This window comes from Apteryx mantelli, chromosome 13 (genome assembly GCF_036417845.1).
Source record: "Apteryx mantelli isolate bAptMan1 chromosome 13, bAptMan1.hap1, whole genome shotgun sequence".
Lineage (NCBI taxonomy): Eukaryota > Metazoa > Chordata > Aves > Apterygiformes > Apterygidae > Apteryx > Apteryx mantelli.
Genome location: NC_089990.1, coordinates 25,117,646 through 25,126,498, shown reverse-complemented (window position 1 = coordinate 25,126,498; position 8,853 = coordinate 25,117,646).

Sequence of the window (8,853 nt, the reverse complement as noted above, 5' to 3'; positions counted from 1 at the left end):
CAGGTCCTCCTTACGTGCCATGAGCTGAGGCTGGAAGTGGCACGTGCTCTGGGGCGAGCTGAACGCCACCGGCGCGATCGTGTGCGTCTGTGCTGCTCTCCCTCCTTGTGCTCCACATCGACAGGGCCAGCCGCAATGTCAGGGGAGGCACCTGGCACTTGCGTCCCGGCCCCGTCCCTCTCGCTGCCCCCTGAGACAGCTGCAGGAAAAAGCTCTGCGCAGAGCCCGAAGCAGTGTCGTGAGGAGCGAGGGTCGTTGCCTGGGAGCCGGTGGGTCCGGAAGAGCAGCGATGGCTGTGGGAGGAAGGAGAGGCGTGGGTGAGGGGCTGTGTGAGCGCAGGGCAAGCACCTGCTGCCCCCTGCCACCAAGGGCTTTCCCAAGACGTGGCTTAGTGCAGCCGGCCTCAGTGCCCCTTGCTGGGCCGGGCCAGGCCAGGCCTTCTGCCCACAGAATGGCTCTCAACTCGCATACGTACCTGGGTCACCCTCTGGCGTGTCTCTGGAGGAGGAGGATGAATTTGCATCCACTTTGTGCTCAGAGGGAAACTGCAAGGGGGAAAGTAAAAAAGCAGAGGTGAGTGCCATCAGCTCACAAAGCTCAGGGGACTGGTGGCCTGGCATGAACGGGGGAAAATGGTACACGGCGTGGGGATGCTGCGAATGGCTGCGAGTGCCAAGGGAAGGGTCCTGTGACTGGTGGGCCAACGGGACGAGGCTTGTGATGGGGCTGTAACAGCAGGGCTGGGCTGGAGGCCGTAAAGAGCAGGGGGGCAAACGGCGCCAGAGGAAGGGGGCTGGCAGGGTGGGTGTGGGAGATGGCTGCTGCTGTGGCCGGCCCTTTCCCTCCTCGCTCTGCATCCATCCCCCAGCTAGAACGCAGTGCAGGGCGTGGAGGAGGTGTCAGTCCTTGTGCCTTAGGTGGGCCGGAAAGGAGAGCACCAGGCATCTCCCCACCATGCACACCCCAGGTGGGCCTCACACATCTGCTCCCTTTGATGGTCAGTGCCGGCCACCTGCTCCTTGCTCACCCGGTGCGGAGGGCCTCCAGCCAAGGGAGAAGTTGCTGGCTTTGCTTCTGGGGAGCCTGACGTGGGGAGAGGCGCGCTGGTCTCCTCTTGCCGAGAGCCTCTGGCCAAGGGTGAATCTTCTGCCTTGGCTCCTGTGGCCACTGCTTGGGGGAGAGGCGCGCACTGCGGGTTGCCGGCTGCCTCTCTGTCAGCGTCTGTGGCCTCGCTGTCAAGCGAGCCGGGCACGTCCTCGTTGTGGTGCATGTGCGTCGGCACCATTAGGCTCTGGAGGCTCGGTCGGACCCAGATCGCACGGATAGAGGCAGATTCCTCCAGCTGCTGCTCTTCTGGCAGGTCTTTGTCAGCATCCTGCTGCCTCGCTTCCTCCTCTGTGGATCCGCCTTGCTCTTCCTGCAGCGCTGCCCGGACTCTGGTCCCTGCCGCTTCCTCCCGCTCCTCCTTCAGAGGCTGCTGTTGTGGGCCCCTTGCTGTTGGTGGCCGTGCTGGCCCTGGCCTTCTGCCTCTGCCCAGGAAAGCTGGCATGCTTGCCCCCACGAGCATGGGGAGCAGGTCCTTGCTGAGGTGCCAGGGCTGTACTTTTGGCACGTGGCGCCGTCTGGTCCTGGGCTGTGCTTGGCAGGGGTGCCGAACTGAGCGTGTGTGCCACCAGCCCCTGCGGTGCAGCCACGCTGAGCTCCTCCGCAGCTTCATCCGTGCACGGCAGCGCCGGACACCTCTCCTGCTCATGTCCACGGCTAAGTGCAAGGCTGCAGAAACGAGCGAGTCGACTGCGTGCTCCGGAGAGGCAGCAGATGGTATGGGGCTGTGTGGAGCGGGGCCTGGGCTCTCAGCCCTCCCTGCGATGTGCAGGTCATGGAGGGCCTGACAAAGGGCGGCCAAATCAGGCAGGGAAGACGATGAGGAGTCGGCTTGGGCCATTTCCCTGTGGGGCCCGGCAACGCCTTCTTCTGCAGAGCCGTGCAGTACCTCAGGGAAGGAGAGGCTGGAGCTGGGGCTGGGGCTCTCGCTGCTGGTGAGTCCAGCCTCCTCTGCCATGTCCCTGCCACTGGTCTCCAACTGCAGGCGATCGTCTGCGGCAGAAGATGGTGTTTCCCATGGGGACTCCCCATCACTGTGTCTTTGCCTCCAGCCCTCTGGACCCCGTTCCTGAGCCCACCTGGGAGATGGTGCCTGGGGAGCAGGAGGAGTTTTCCTCTCCCCAGCTTGGTGCTCCCCCGTGCCTTGCAGAGGCGGCTCTTCTCCTTGCCTCCCTGCCTCCCTGGCCCCTCGCAGTCCCTGGGCAGGCCCCCATGTACGTGCTGGCCCACGCTCAGCATGGGGGGCCAGGTCTCACAGGGTGCCTCGGAAGAGACCCTCTCGGCAGACCTGGCGTGCGGCCAGCCCTGCTGGGAAAGCCCTGGGATGCCAAAGCGTGCCCAGACGCGGGGGAGCTCCGTCGGCACAGCGGCCAGGCCCAAGGGGAAGGAGGCACTGCAGCACAGCTGTGTGTCAGGCCTCTGCGATGGCCAGGCACAACACTGCTATGCTGGTTTAGCACTGTGTTCAAAACCTCTCCTGACTGACAAGAGCCCTGTGAAGTGCTTGAAGACCATCAGCTGTCATCAGCAGCATGCTGCCTATAGCACAGAGGGGATGGTTTCTTCAGGTCCTGCAATGTGCTTTTGGCTCTCTGGCCTTTCCCCTCTGAGCCCTGCACATAGGCAATTCCTCATGGCCCTCGGCTTCCAAGAACACAGGGAAACATGTCTGGAGAAAAACCGCTTGCTGGGCTGAGCCAGGCCGGGCTGGGCCTTCTTCCCGCAGAAGGGCTCTCAAGTTGCATACGTACCTCAGTCAACCTGTGGTGTGTCTCTGAATTGAAAAAGAACTATTCCCTGTCTAAAGCATTGGAAACTGCCACCTCACAGTAAGATGAGGACCTTGCAGAGTAATGCAGCAAAGGCAGGACAGAGCTAATAACTGAAAAATTAGGAATTTAAAGATTCCTCCTTTCACTGTAGAGCCTGAGAAGCCATGCTGTAAAAAGGATCCTGCAAGGCACCAAGAGTAATAAACAAGGACGGGGATTAAAAATGCATAAATGGCAAAATATGAGCACAAACACAAACCCCGCTGAGTTTAGCAATGGGACACATCCTGCCCGGGGATCTGGCTCTTCTGCCAAGGTGACCTGCTGTGTCTTTTGTTACCAAAGCAGGGGTATTTATGTTACCTGCTACATTCAGCTAGCACTGACTTGATATATTCCCTCTTCATGTATACGCTTCTTCCCCTGGGATTGCAGCCTTGTCAACACTCCCTTTTCCCCTCCCAGTCATTCTAAAAGAGTTACACCCAGGAACCAGGTGTTGGCCTGCTTCTCAGATCCATATTAACTACTGATAATACAAGTCTCCTGCAGACTAGTAAGATGTGACTCATATTGTCACTCATCTAGTCAAATTCCTACCTGTCAGCAGAAAGCTCTTGCACCAGTGCTTTAATCTCACAGAAGACAGAACCATCTGTAGCAGCCTGTGTGACCCACCCCAAACTGCCTGGCTTCATGGCAGGGTTCCATCTCCCACAGGTGAGTGAGAGTTACCTGAGCCCTGACTACCTCCCTCCTGCCTGAGTGTGTGGCTGGGGCCATCAGGGCATCATTCCTGATCACAGCATCACCCCCATGTACGGCTACCACTGCCTGCATCAGCGGGGGAGAAACAGCATCCATACCCGATAAGGCTCTTTGTCCACTGTGGGTCTGCTACGTTAAAGCGGCACTGCAGGCCCCACTGTTGCTGAGCTGCAGGTTCTGGAGCAGCAGGTATACGTTCTCAGGGAAAAGCACAGCACAGCCAAATTCAGTAAGCTGATCCTCCAATTTAGGGAAACCAGCCACTTCTCCAACACCTAATGCACCTTCTAAGTCCTTTGTTTCAAGAAAAGGCATCAGAAAAGATCTCTTCCTACCACAGCCTCAGTGCAGATGCCGACTTTCATGAGCCCCAGCATTCATCAGGGATAAACCCCAAGCCACAGTTGCAATGGAGTCACAGTGCTGCAGTGGGTCACATCTGGACTGAACCACCCTGGACACCACCATCCACATCCCCCTTCTCTTGGTCCTGGTCAGGCACCATTTGGTCACACTTGGTACAACCCTCCACCTCAGGACCTCCCAGACTTACTGTGGAAAAGCAGGATGAAGCTGAGTGTCCAGCAGCGTGGGGAAGAGCCTGTGTCTCCTTGCCTTGGGTTATGGCCCCAGCAGAGACCATGAGGAGGGGAGCTGCTGATTATAGATGTCCATAGGGCACAGAAAGGAGCTGAAAGCCTTCACCGGGTGTTTTCCTCTCTCAGGAGGAAGACTCACAGCTCAGAGGACAGCAGTGATGAGACAGACAGAACAACACCTTGACATCTTCATTGACCTGCTGGACTTTTTCTGTGTAGGCAGAAATGGAAGTTCTCCAACATAGCACTGCAGCTCAGTGTATGATTACAGACCCGAGGCCCCCCTCCCTAATGCTTGTCCATAAACAGGCAGGAATCAGGATCTTCTCCCTTTCCTTAGGAATCAGAATTTGAGCAGATAAGTATGTGAAAGACAGTTTCCTCATTTTACAGCTGCAGATATGACATACATTCAGTTTGCCTTCCCCAGTACATGAGAGGATGCATGGGAGTTGCTTCCTCTCTCAGAAGCATCCTGAAATTGCTCTTACTGGAGATCTTTAAAAAAAGAAGCAAGGATCCATTGATGAGGCTTTATGGACCCCAGATGTCATCACCAGCCCATTTCTGTGGGAAATGGCACATGACTCAGTCAAGAGACATGGAGAAAAGAAAAACAGTATTTCAGTCCAAACAGTGTGTAGGATAGTCTTTTTTCACAGTGAAAGTGCCATGCATTTGTCATCCTGTATTCTCAGTTAGTTCTTCTCACTGAGAAATCCTATAAATATGTCTTTCCCAAATTATTTGTGATTGCCATAAGACTCCCTTCTCTGGTCAGGAGGAGTTCCCAGCCCTGCATGCACACCTGCCAGCATCTGTAGACTCTCAGATGTTTTAGAGAGAAAAGGGAACTGTATATTAACGGTAGTGCAAGTTCATCATCCCAGCTTATGCTCAGGAGCTCCAGTTCCCACTTTCCCTGCCCGTGGTGTGGGCAGAGTCCCCAGGCCAGACCGGGGCACATGCAGCATCCCCAGGAGCAGAGCCAGCCTGAGAGGCAAAGGTGTCCTATTCACCTCAAGGAGCTGTCTGGTTGATGTTACAATTTTTTCTCAGGTAGGTCGTGGAGACCTAATGCTAGACACTCCCTCAGTCCCTGCCCAAGACGGTCACAGCCCAGGCAGTCCGTTATGTTAGACAATGCTCCTGTGTACTGACAGCTACAGACATGCATTCAGCTTTTGGCATTACTCTGGGCTGTGTCTGGTCACCGCCGATCAACGCATAAACTGTGGATATATCCCTTCTGAGCTTGTTCTCCATGTGGGACTCATCACAACTGGGTGACTAGATAAATACAGATAAATGGAGAAAACAAAGATGAAGGTTTTCTGCAGAAGGGTCAGTGCAGATTGGAAAAGGACAGGCAGAATTTGTCCCCTGCTGGAAACCACAGCAGCGGAAGAAGTACCGATGTGCATCATCCCATTCCTTGGACACAACAGGGCCCCAACAGCTGGTTTCTAACACCACCATGGAAGAAGTGTTAAATAAATAGTAAAAACAAGAGCATGAATTTAGAATCCGCCTATGGTTCTGAGCAAGTCAGGAGTCCATTTTGTAGTGTCCGCTTTTTACTGCCACCTCTTTGCTTTTCTGGTTCTGCTTCCTTGCTCCAGCCAGCATTGAAGTTTGCCATATAAATACCCGGATCTCAGCAGCAAGGCTGGCTTGAGCTTTCAGGCTCCTCTTCTCTCTGAGCATCCCATTGGGATGGGAGGCCTGCAGCCTTTGCTCTGAGACCAAAGCCAGAAAAGTCAGTTTCAGCAACAGTATTTCAAAAGCTAGCCAAAAAAGCCAGTCTTTTCCCCATTTTCCTGTCCAGGTTCCTCCACCCACGTATTTTGATGCAGAAAACTGTTCATAGCCATACATGCATTCTCCTGAAGAGACCACTTTGCACAGATAACACCTGCCCCTGCTCATTCATGTACATAAGCTGTGGCAAGACCTGCCTAGACCATTCTCTGACCTGACTTAGTCTCTTACTGCCTGGTCCTCTCCCACTGCTTTACGCAGGTTGATGGTTTCCAACAGCAACACTTTTATGGAAAAACTTATCTTCTAAGGTTAGCCCTCAAAAAGGGCAAAGCTGGACTTGCCTTGCCTCAACAGAGAGCTGGCCCCAGGCAGCACGTGGGGCTCTGTACCTGGATCTGTGTTGCAATAGTTTCCTCTTTGAGGCAATAAAAAGGAATCTAACTCCAAACCTTTGAAAAGATATAGTATAAAGAAATATAAGCCTAATATAAGTATAGCTGAAAAATCATCAGGCTAAAGAAAAAAAAGAAAATTCCTAGTGGCTGGTGATTTTCCAGTAGCACAATGTCACTTTATACTTCAATACTCAGAAATCAACTTACAGCCATTGATTCTAATAGCAACTGTCAGTTAATTGTCATGCACACGACCCATACCATTTTCTTATTTCTTACCATACCTCTTGCTGCCTTATAACTCTAGATGTCTTTGGAAGAATGACACCAGTAAGAGATTTATTTGTATTTATCAATATTTGACAAGCATATAAGATGTTTCTGCTTAACAGTGCTTACATGATCTCTTCAGGACATCAGTGGGAGATTTAGGTAACTTCAGTGTGCAATGTACTGTCTTTAAAGTCAACATTTCTGTAAGACTTCCATAGAGTACAAACAGAAAGTACCGTTTCAAAATCATTGCATCAGTGTGACTGATCTGTCCCAGGGAGCCTTTAAGCAATACAGCTTTGGGAAAACATGCATCTCCCTACATTTTTCCCTCCTGCTAAGCCTTTTTGATTGGGGAAAGATAGGCTATTTTAATGCTGAGAAGTCATGTTGTGCATCTTATTAAGCTAGATCAAAAAATCCCGTAAACACTCAGTGAGTTCTCCTCTACCTGAGATTTTGCCCAGTGACTTGGAGGACCATATTTTAGAAGAGGCTGTTATGGGAAGAATCGTTCTGAAAATAAGCAGCAAAACGTGGCCTCTCTGGTTATATTCCTTTTAAGGCTACAGCCACAGAACACAAAACAGATCCACTCACCAAAACGCCAGTTGCAGGAGAGAAGGAAAAGCAAAAGGAACAAGACGAGACAGCCTCCAACAACGCGGGCCGTTACTGCTGTTGGGTCTTGTACTGCTGTGAAAAGACTCTGTATGAGTGTGGTATAAAGCAATAATTGTCATGGCTAAAACACCAAGAAGCACCTTTAGTGAAGAATGTAACGGTATGTCCTTGCCATCAGGGACAAGTTTAGCAGGTGACTGTTGAGCCAAGAGCACTCAGTGTTTATGGGAAGCTTTCGACGTGAAAAGCTGGATAGTCAGCACAAGTAGCAGACTGCTCCCATTCGCAGAGCAGCCACACAGCCTCGGCTTCCTGCTCTGTGCACCCTGTGGCCATGCACCCCTTGGTGTCTCCACAAACCTTGCCAAGAGCTGCGGGCACTCAGCACAGCAGGGCAGTGCTCAGACCTCTCCCAGATGCACTGGGGAGCCCTGCTTGAGCTCCAGGGCACAGCACAGGCCAGGCAAGAGTCCAGACAGTCTGTTGCACCCCTACGTGCACAGGCAGGGCAGGGCACGGGCACAGCCCACGCTGTCAGGAGGACTGGATATCCCATGGAGGCTTTTCTTGCAAAGAACTCAGTCAAATCAAACCCTTTTCTCATTGCATTGCACAAAACTAACACCCCCACTCCTGAGAACACACGTCCTAAGGATCTTCTTACCAGGTTTGGAAAGTTACTGCTGCTCCGAAAAGTCAGCTTTAAGATGTTTTGATTCTGGGGCATGACTAAAATGTTTCTATCCTGTACACAATATTTGCTTTCATCACAAATGCTAACCTACTTTTTCATAGCATAAAGCTTTGAGTGCCAGTGGGATTGATGCAGTTAATAGCAATTAACAACTGAAGTCAAGGTGGGAGAGGTGTACCTTAGCCCCTCTCACAACTCACTGAAGAAGAAAATGTTCTTAGACCTTATCTACATTTGTGTGGTTGCACTGGGCCAAAGATGAAGCAACTTTGATACCCTGCAGTAGTGATTTGGATTGCATCACAGCTTGTACCACTTTGTTTTCCAAAAAGATGGAAGCAGACAGTCAGGAAAAAGACATCTTTTTCAAGCATTAGGATGAACTACCACAGGCATGGAAATAGCATAGTCATCCTGATAACTAGACCCATAATCCAAGATATAAGGTTAAAATGAGGAGCCTCATTTAGAGAATACCTAGTTGTGAATTCACAATTTTCAGAAGCTTTTGCGCATCACAGAGTCTGATGAGCCATGCACAGTCAGAGCAGAGAAACAATACACAGTGATAGCTACATAAAGAATAGTGCCAAACTAGGGGCAATATAGATAAATATTATGGAAACATAAGGCTGATGAGGATAACAAAATAGCTTTTGTGGCATAGACGACTTCTGTGTCTAGGGTTTAATCTACAGTAAAGGGTTAGGATTCACCTGCTACAAAGAAGCCTTGTGTAGCAGGGCCACCTCTGAATCATCTGACTCTCTACAGAATAAATAAATAAATAAATATTCACTCTTCCCATTCTGGTTCCCTCTTATATTTGGCCCTGGTGGAGCTCAACCAGTGTCAGAGCT